A 10,000-nucleotide genomic window follows, 5' to 3' on the forward strand; every position below is an offset into this window, starting at 1 on the left:
CACTCACACAGGTATACCACACATGCACACACACACCACTCACACAGATACACCACACACATACACACACACACATACACACACATCACTTACACACACACTATTCACACATATCACTCACACAGATATACCACACACACCACACTCACACAGGTACACCACACATACACATACACCACACACACACACACACACCACTCACACACACACCACTCACACACACACACCATTTACACAGATACCCCCACACATACATACCACACTCATTCAGATACACTATACACACACATCACTCACACAGATACACTACACACACACACACACACACACACACACACACTCCACAGTCAAACTGAAGCCATGCAGGATCAGATATCATGTGACAGGAATGAGTCCTCCTCTGGGCATTACTACTGGTTTCACTCAGTCACGCATCCCGATGTCCCTCAGTTTCGGGCAGATGCACTAGATGGCTGAACTCAGACCCTGACCCACTGCCATAACAGCACCCACTCAGTGGTCTCTGCTCCCAGGACGTCATGTGGCTCATGGGAAGCTGCAGTAAAGACTCCTTGTTCCCCATAATCACAGTTCCTAAATATGATGCCTGGGCATCTCTTTCCAGGCTGTGGGTGAACTGCTGAGAAGATGGCATGGTGCCACTCTTCAGGGAAATGAATGGCCCCTCTGCTCATGTTGCTGGGAGCTCACTAGTCTTTTCCTGCTTAGACTTGAAACTCAAAGCAGTCATGGTGTGCTTCTTGAAGAGGAACACATATAGCAGCGCATGCATACATCCTACCCGAAATATACCACACAAGCAGTACCCATGCATATATACCATAGCGCAGATACGGCACATCATGCACTGATTGGTATCAATTACGCTGACACGCCATATGTACAAATCACACGTACTCCTAAACATTCACACAAACACACATACAAAACTCAGTGTATAATACAGCTTATATACAGACACAAATCACACATGTGTACTCTTTACACAGACATACAAATCCTACCTATACAGATATCTACACCATCTACATACACATACCACACACACGTGCCACCTAAACATGTGTCCCACACACGCACATTTATTCTCTACTCATACATTCCACCCATGAACATATAACATTTACATTCCACAAACACGCATATGTCATCTTTCCATGTACAACATGTACATGTACGCCATTTACGCAAAACACACACACACACGTCACTGCTGCCCATGTTCACGTCCCTCTTGGGGTAGCCAGGCCAGTTGGCCACCAAGCCGGATTGGAGGGAGGGAAGCTTATCTAGGCGAGGGTGAATGCAGTGCAGGATCTTGGTCTTTGATGAGTGCCCAGGCAATGAACACACTTGGGAAGAGCTTCAGAAAACTGGTTCACTTACTGGGGGAAGGGGAAGGGGTATTTATGCCCCTGACAAGGTGGCCAGGTCTCTGGGCCAAGGTCTGTGTGGCCATGTACCATTAGCCAGGGAAGGGGTGTTGGAAGGTGTTTTATCTACATACTCAGGGGCTGTAGGGCGGGGGATAGAGGGAACAAGGTCAAACAAGTAGTGAACCCTGATAACTGTCAGGATAATACATTCTTACTAGGGTTGATGGTGAGGAAGCCGGCTTTCTGGTGCCAGGCTGGGAAGTGGGAGGTAGCGGACTCCTGCTGTCCTCATGTTCAAGGTATTTGGGGTTAAAGCTTCCTCCATAACCCTGGGCCATCATGGTCCCACGTGTCATCTCAACATACATACTGCACGTGCCTGTATTCCACCTACATGCACACTTTTTCACACCTATATCTATACACATATACCATAATCTATATAAATTATCTTTAATATATACCACATATATACACATGTATAAAACTAAACACATATGCACGTAGATCTACAGACTTTCTCTATGTACCCATATATACCCCCACATCATACATATACACGAACCGTCTAAACACATACAACTGCACACATAGACAATCTTCAAGAATATACCATGCATATTCATCCCATCTACACACACGCACATCTCACATGTGCATGTGCTGTCTACACATATCACACATCTGCTCTCTACACATACATGCATGTCTACTATCTACAGCCACCACATATGCACGTATACCACTTATACACACTACACATACACCATCTACACACAGTACACATGCATGTATACCATGTCATGCCATGCCACACATGGACACATATGACATCCACTCATACATATGCCATACACACACACACACACCCCACAGATGTGCACGACACATTTACATGTACTATCTATACAAACCACACATATGCACATGTACCGTTTACTCACAGGACGTATACACATACAGATCTAAGGTACCACCCACATGCACTATCTACATATGTTATCTACATGCACTTTACACACACACACCATTCATCTACACTTTAAATGAACATTTACCGCCCACACATACACACCCGTATAACATCTCCGTACACTCTACACGCACATACTTTGTTAGAAAGAATGAATGAATTGGTTGACAGATGAAATTGTGTGAACAGGCTGAGGGAGAGTGAAGGTTCACTCTGTGTATACCATTTATCATCTAGTAGATAGAGCACGTGTTATCCCTGTCTTTTGGTCCCTGCCCTCTCTACCCTACTCTGCCTCCAAGAAGGTAGACTCTACCTGCTATGTAAGATTTGTGTCCAGTCAGGCCCCGGTCTACACATAGGGCCTTCTCTAGATGCCAAGATGCTGAGAGTGACAAGCTGGAATATAGGAAGGCATTGAGTGACAGGAAAGACCCAGGAAAGATCCAGAGAGGGACCATGTGTGCACACTCAGCTGGGTTCTAGGCCAGGCTTGCTCTGAAAAGAGCCTGATTAGTTCCCAAAGTGTTCCCTCCCTAGCTCTACCCAGGTTCACAATGCCAGTCACAAAGTCAGAGGGCATAGAGCTGGCCTGAGGCCTCTGAGTTCAAGCCTGGGTTCCTTATACCATGTGACTCAGTACAGCTTGCATGCAGAACATATGAAGGCGAGGAGACTGAGCTGGTAGCGCATGTTCATTGTGTTGTATCATGCAGGGATGTGGAGGTAAAGCTGAAGCATTGTTCTCATGAACTAAAGGGGGCTCGTGGCTCAGTGTTGCCTTCACAACAAGACCGCTGGACGTGAATGGAGTTCAGGACACGACCTTGTGAGTCCTAGCAGGGTCTCTGGGCAGCTAAGCATTGTTGACCCAGCAACATAGCAACTTACTTGATAACATAATTTACAATACTATGATGTTCGTGTTACAATTGGACCAGTGTGAACATCTTCCTAGGCCAGCTATCGTGGCTCACAGGGTTCTTTTCCTCTAGTAGCCTGGTTAGCACCTTCCGGTACTATGACAGCAAGCCTGTAAGGGTGAATCTTCAGGTCAGTACCAGTTGGATTTCTCCATGTTCTATGGCCTAAGTGTACAGTGTCCTCAATGATAAGGTCTTACTGTCAATTTCTAGAGGGTAACCAAGAGCGCTGATAACGTCCCGTAATATTTGAGGGGGAGGCAGGGAGTCTATCGGACCTCACCAGCTAACAATTCCAGAAGAGGTAACCGCTTCTTTACTTGTTAGCCTGCAGGGTCTAGTGGAATAATAAACTTTTTATAGACTAACCCTACTTAATATCTCTGTCTGTCTCTGTGTCTGTCTGTCTGTCTGTACATATGTATGTATATACACATAGCTTCTATGATAGCCAGTTTCCATATCACTCTTCCAAGGGGTTCTCAGTGTTAATCATCCCTCCCATGTTTCCTTCTCTACCCACTCGCCTCCCACCCCATTTGACTTATTCCAAGTTCACTGTGCCCAAGATCTCAGTGCCACCAGTACAACTTACAGGAAACACAAAAGTATGGCTAGAGATTCCAGATCTGTAGAATACTTGAGAAATCCTGAACTGATCCTGACTTAGGACATTGGACAGGAACACCGAGGCTCGGGGGCTTATCACAGACCATATACCTGTGTTGTCAACTCAGGGGCTTATCACAGATCATATCCCTGTGCTGTCAACTCAGGGGCTTATCACAGATCATATTCCTGTGCTGTCAACTCAGGGGCTTATCACAGATCATATTCCTGTGCTGTCAACTGGCTGTATGATGATGTGATGATCTGACCGACTCTTGTGGAGCCACAGTTTTGTGGCTGTTTGTTCCTTAATCGTTTCTTGTGTGTGTATAGGGGTGTGGGGTACAGGCATGTGTGCAGATGTCTGTGCACACATATGTATCTGCTTGTTAGAAGCCAGAGGTCAACCTAGAATGATATTCTTTAAGAGCTCCCCAACTTGTTTTTTTACCAATTTGACTGGGCTGTTGCCCAGTGAGTGCCAGGGATCTACCTGTCTCGCTCTCCCCAATGTTGGAATGTATGTACATATGTTCAGGCAGCCATGAATGGCTTCCCGTGTGGGTTCTGGGAAGCTGGACTTAGGTTCTTCTGCATGCACAGCAAGCATTTTTTTTCAACTTACTCATTTTTCCTAGCCTCTTAATTACTTCTTTAAAATGACACCATCGATCTAAGGTCTTCATGGGTATAAAATGACGATCTATCCCAGTGCCTTTTATACTGTTAAATTAGAAGTATTAGCATTATTCTGTCTTTAGTTAAGATCAAGAAGTATGCACTGCTGATGGAGGCTTTACTGTTCTAGGATGCGAGCTGTGCAGTGTGGTGTGGGGAAGGGTCATGGCTTTGGGGTGAGGGTTAGAGGAGACCAAACGGGAACAGAATCAAGAGATAGGAAGTCCTTCCTGCCTGGCTTGGGGTGGAATGTGGGGAGCTGGGATCCTCAGAGTGGGCTGAGGGAAGCCCTTGGGAAATCTTTGAGAAGGGATTGAGCCAGATAATGGGAAAGGTTGGAGTGGTGGAGTCCTGGGAGATCTTCAGTCAAAGGCAGCTGTTACATTGGAGGACACTAAGTCTCAGAAAGGAGCACTATGAAATACCATGACTGTTGACCCGGAAGTATAGAGACGGAGCTGGGGCCAGCCCCAATCTCAGAGTATGGAGGCTCTGTGAGGATAAGTCTCTTTCAGGGTGCTTACAGCTCATAACCGGTGTTGATCTTGTGGCTCTGTGTCCCGACAGGAAGGGGCTGCAGCACTGGGGAGGCTTCTGTGGAGAGAAAAGTGGGTCAGGTTCAGCCCCTCTGGCCTGAGCTCAAGTCTGCTGGGTTTCCTTCTGTTCTTGCTTCCTGCTATCCCCCGTGAGATAATTAATTCTGCTCCTCTTCTTAAAGGAGCTTGACAATGACAAGATGCTCTGGTCACTTCCCCTCCCTCCTCCTTGCCCACAGCCAGTCACTGGGTTCTGCTTTGCTTTCTTTTTCTTTTTAAATTTTGATTGATTGGTTGATGATTAATTGATTGGTTTCGGCTGCACGATTGATAATTGAACCATGTCTCTTGTATACTAGGTATGCAAGCATGCTAGATAGGTAAGCATCCTATCACTGAGCTGTATTCCTGGCACTATCTGTGTTATTTATGTAGTGTGTGTGCGTGTGTGTGTGTACAAGCATGTGTGTAGAAGCCTCATGTATTGTTCATCTGCCTTCCTAACCTTTTGGATATACAGTCTCTCTCTGGCCTGGAATTTACTAAATAGGATACACCCACTGGCCAGTAAACTAACAAATCCCTGGGACCCTCCTGTTTCTAAAGTCCCAGCTCTAGGATCACACACACACACACACACACACACACACACACACAATTCTGTCTGACAATTTTTCACATAGATTCTAGGGACTGAACTCAGGCCCTAATGCTTGGAAGACAAGAAGAACTTCACCATCTAAGCCATCTTCCCAGCCTCCATCCCTGATTTTAATCACTGTGTAATCGTTATGCATGCCTGTGGGGCACAGGCCGTGTGTCAATATATGTCCATTTTATATAATGATCAAGTCAGGGTCATTAGCCCTTCTGTCACCCAACCCCCCAACGACTCTTCATTTCCTTCTCTAACTAATGAGTTCAGAGTGCAGGAAAAGGCCAGTTCCTCAGTCTCCTTTTTTTTTTTTTTTTTTGGTTTCTGAAGATAAAACTGAGTGACTCCCGAATTCTGTCAGGCAGTTGTTCTAAGCCTGGGCCTAAATATGCCCAGAGACCCATTGAAGGAATGTGCCTCTGGGAAGGACCAGTCTTATCTGTAGTGACCCTGAGACCAAAACCCAGCAGCCATGTTGACCTCACCTACTGAGCACCCAGGTACTCCCAGCATTTTTACATCTATGGCCTTGTTTACTCCTCAAAGAACACCCAGGGAAAGGCACTATTATGTCAGCATCTCGGATGAGGCACCTGGGCTCTGAGCTAGGAGATAGATATCTTTAAGGTCACCAGCAGCCAAGAGTCAAAGCCCAGGTTGCCTGGCTTCCAGGTCTCTGCTCCTGGCTCTGCCAGCAAGAGGCTGGAGCTAAGAAAGCAGAGAAGCCTCACTGGGCCTAGCTCCCCACACTGGGAAGAAATGTCACATATGATAAAGGCTATGACAAGGAAAATGGCCACCCACAGCAGTAGTGGCTGTGAACAGCTAGTGTAAACCTGTACCACTGTGGGTCACCTGACCCATATCCCTAATTTGTCATGGTCTGGTAGGAGCAGAACAGGAGAAAAGGCTGAGGAAGACTCCAGGTACAGGAAGGTAAGAGGTGGAAGGCAAGAATAACGGACCACAAGTCCTCCTAGACATCAGTCTGACCCTCCTAGAGTTCTGTCAGGCTACTAGCTTAGCCTCATTTCTTCAACTTCTGGAAGTTTCTTTATATGCTTAGCACCCAACCCAGAGATGTCTTGCTCACCAGCTCCCCTTGCACTCACAAGACTGATGAACCAAAAGAGACCAACTTCATAGTCTCCATGGTTACCCTCAACCCCATCTGCCTTCAGATTTGAAGCCTGACAAAGCCTGACACGGGACACTAGGCATCTCACTCACTCTGATGTTTAATATTGACTGTAAAATTGACATTGTCTAGAATTAGCAAAGAGGCAAATCTCTGGGCTTGTCTGTGAGGGGTTATCTACATTGGGCTAACTGAGGTGGAAGAGCCATCTCTGTTCCACAGGCTGTAGTCCCAGGCTGCATAAAAAAGAAGAACACAGTTGCGAGCTTGTATTCATCGCACCCTCCTCCATGATGACTACAGATGTGATGTGACCAACTGCCACCCACTCCTGCCTCTGTGTCCTTTCTACCATAAGAGAACATGCCTGCAAACTCCCTTAAGCTATCTTTGTCAAGTATTTTTGTCTCAGCAATGAGAGCGTAACAAACATCATCTATCTTGGTCATCAGCTGCCAAATCTCATGAAAAATTCCCAGACATCCCTCTTCCCTCATCTGAAGCCTTTCCCACCATTGCTTTGGATTCCCCCATTCCATCCCCTACAACTCTCCTCTTATTCATGGTAAAAGTTCCCAATTGCTTGTCAACTGCTAGTACTGAGTGATTTCAATGGGTATCTCCTGGCTGCTTAGTAAAGTTCTCTATCTTTATTTTGTGCAAACACAGGTCATTTCTGAGTTGATTTAGACCAATGGATTGAGCCCCAACTTAGTACAAGTATTTAATTACCTATAGAAGTGAAGGTTCCAGAGAGGCAGGAGATGCAGCCTCTGTCTTCAAGGTGCCTCAAATATGTATGAAAGCCAGTGTTTAATCAAGAAAAGAACCGGTGTATTACCTGGCTCTTGTAGCCTATTTTATTTAAGGCTTGTCTGAACCTATTAAAAGCATATCACAAGATCTATAGAGAAAGATAAAAATGGGATCCATAAAAAAGAAGGTTCTAGAATGGCAGTTAAAGTGGGTTGTAACTTAAATGAGAGTTGGCAAAGGAGTCTGGGAGCAAAGTGCTATTCTCTAGAAGGTTCTAGGGTTCACAGGTGCCATGTTTATCTTGTTGCTCTTCTAAAGCTTGATTCAAAGGAATGCTTCAGTGTTAGTGTATCTTAAGCTCCCCTGGGCATGGGAGAAAATCTCTCCCATGGCTGTGTAGGAAGGAGAACTAGAGATGAAGAGCTGCATGGGACGGGGACAGAGCTAGCTGAATGCCATGACCCCAAGGATGGGTAAAGAGTTCACTGGCATCTGCAGATGTGGCTGTTGGGTCATTGGGACTTCAGGACTTGTCTCTGTCAGCGTTTTCAACAGTGATGTAGTGACAGCCACTGGTACATCTTCATATGTTAATAATCAAGAAACAGCTAAGTACCAAGACGCGAAAGTCTCTTAGCAACCGCCACCAAGTTAAACAGAAAGATTGGGCATATGGCTTAGCAGGTGAAGGGGATTGCCATCAAGCCTGACAATGTGACTTCTAGCCTTGGAAGGAAAGAACTGACATGTGTTCTTCTGACTTCTACATGTGCCTCGTGATATGTGCATATATGCTTGCGCATGCACACACACACACACACACACACACACACACACACACACAAACAAACAAATCCTGCATTTCTGTTTAGAAAATGAAGCACTGTGTGCACAGAGTGGCAAGATGATCTGGGCAGAACTGAGTGTGTAAATCTTGTTAGTCTCCTTGTTAAACCCACTCAGGACACCTGAAGTGTGTTAGGAACCAGGGTGTGGAGGGTGGATCTACCCTAAAGAGGTCTGTGTGCTGATGGTTTAAACAGTCTAGGGTGCTTTAACCATGGTGGGGGCCAGTGCTCCTCCTCAGGCTGGCATTCCTGGGTGAGGCTTTCCCAGTGTCAAGCCAATGAGTTAACCTTTTCTGCTCCAACCCACCAGTTCTAGTTTCTAGCCAAAGCACTGGCCCATCTTCTTGGTAGGTATAAAAAGCACATGTGACCAGACTTCCCCAAATATATAGTCAACATCATCTCAAAGGGTAGCCTCATTTGACCTGAGGTTTAATTTCCCAGAGGGTGAAGGTAATGGCCTTCTTCAAGACGGATGGGTGAGACATTGTCTTGTGGATATTTTGTGTTACTTGCAACATGTCTGAGCACAAGAGAATAGGAAAGAGTTGGGAAGGTGTAGGAGGAGCTAAGATGGGAGGAGATAGGAGAGGAATAGGAAAAGGAAGAAGAGGAGCTAGGAGAGGAGAGAGAGAGAGAGAGAGAGAGAGAGAGAGAGAGAGAGAGAGAGAGAAGATGGAGGTGGATGTTCACATGTCTATAGCAGTCAAAGGTAGTTGGTATATCTAGGTTGGGTATTGGGTTACACTTCTGATTGCATGGGCATCTTGTTACTGATCATTGCCAAATATATAAGCCTTTGATTAATCTTTAAGCATTAAAGTCTCATCTTTCTACTGGGCCTACATGGATGGCGGGATGGTCTGGGCAATGCCCAGCCTTGCAGAGACAGCATGGAAGATTGGCAGAGTCATCTCCCTCGCTAGTGTCTCGTGGGTGGCAGGGCTGGTGTTTCTGGCTGGCCGGTTCTAGCTGTGGCACACACGTGGCCTCTGGCCATGGAACATGGCGGCTGAGCTAGGCAGAGCTGCCATAGCTTAGATAGTCAGCATGAGCCAGAGACCGTTTTAAATAATTACTTCAACAGGAAGGCTTTTTCCATCTTCTACTTCTCTGAAGTCCAATGAATCAGGAGCTGTGCCCTATCGTTAGTTCAGAGTTTCTTTTAACACTTGACTTCTCCCCTCTACACACACATACCCATTGCCTTTAAAAGCACTACTTCTAGACCCTGACGTGCTTCAGATCAATGAACTTTGGTGGACGTTGATCCTCCAGGGGTCAGAGAGCTCCTAAGATATTTTTACCACAGGAATGGAAATCTTGAGATAAGAACCTTCAGCTTGGCCACCTGAAGGTCACATGTTGTGACTACTATCCTCTTCATTTCTCCAGGGATAGAGAAAGGGAATGGGGAAATGTCTCTGTCAGGAAGCACCTGCAAGCGTGATGAAGACAGTTGAATAACTCTGGGTGAAAGGAGCCTG

At 46.0% G+C, this 10,000-nt stretch overlaps 1 protein-coding gene across 2 annotated transcripts in view; it reads left to right on the forward strand.

Annotated features, from left to right (window-relative positions):
• Daam2 (dishevelled associated activator of morphogenesis 2) overlaps positions 1–10,000 on the forward strand; it is a 119,128-nt gene that overhangs the window by 58,615 nt on the left and 50,513 nt on the right. The gene's annotated exons all lie outside the window — the stretch shown is intronic.

The sequence above is a fragment of the Grammomys surdaster genome, unplaced genomic scaffold (assembly GCF_004785775.1).
Source record: "Grammomys surdaster isolate TR1022 unplaced genomic scaffold, NIH_TR_1.0 169, whole genome shotgun sequence".
NCBI lineage: Eukaryota > Metazoa > Chordata > Mammalia > Rodentia > Muridae > Grammomys > Grammomys surdaster.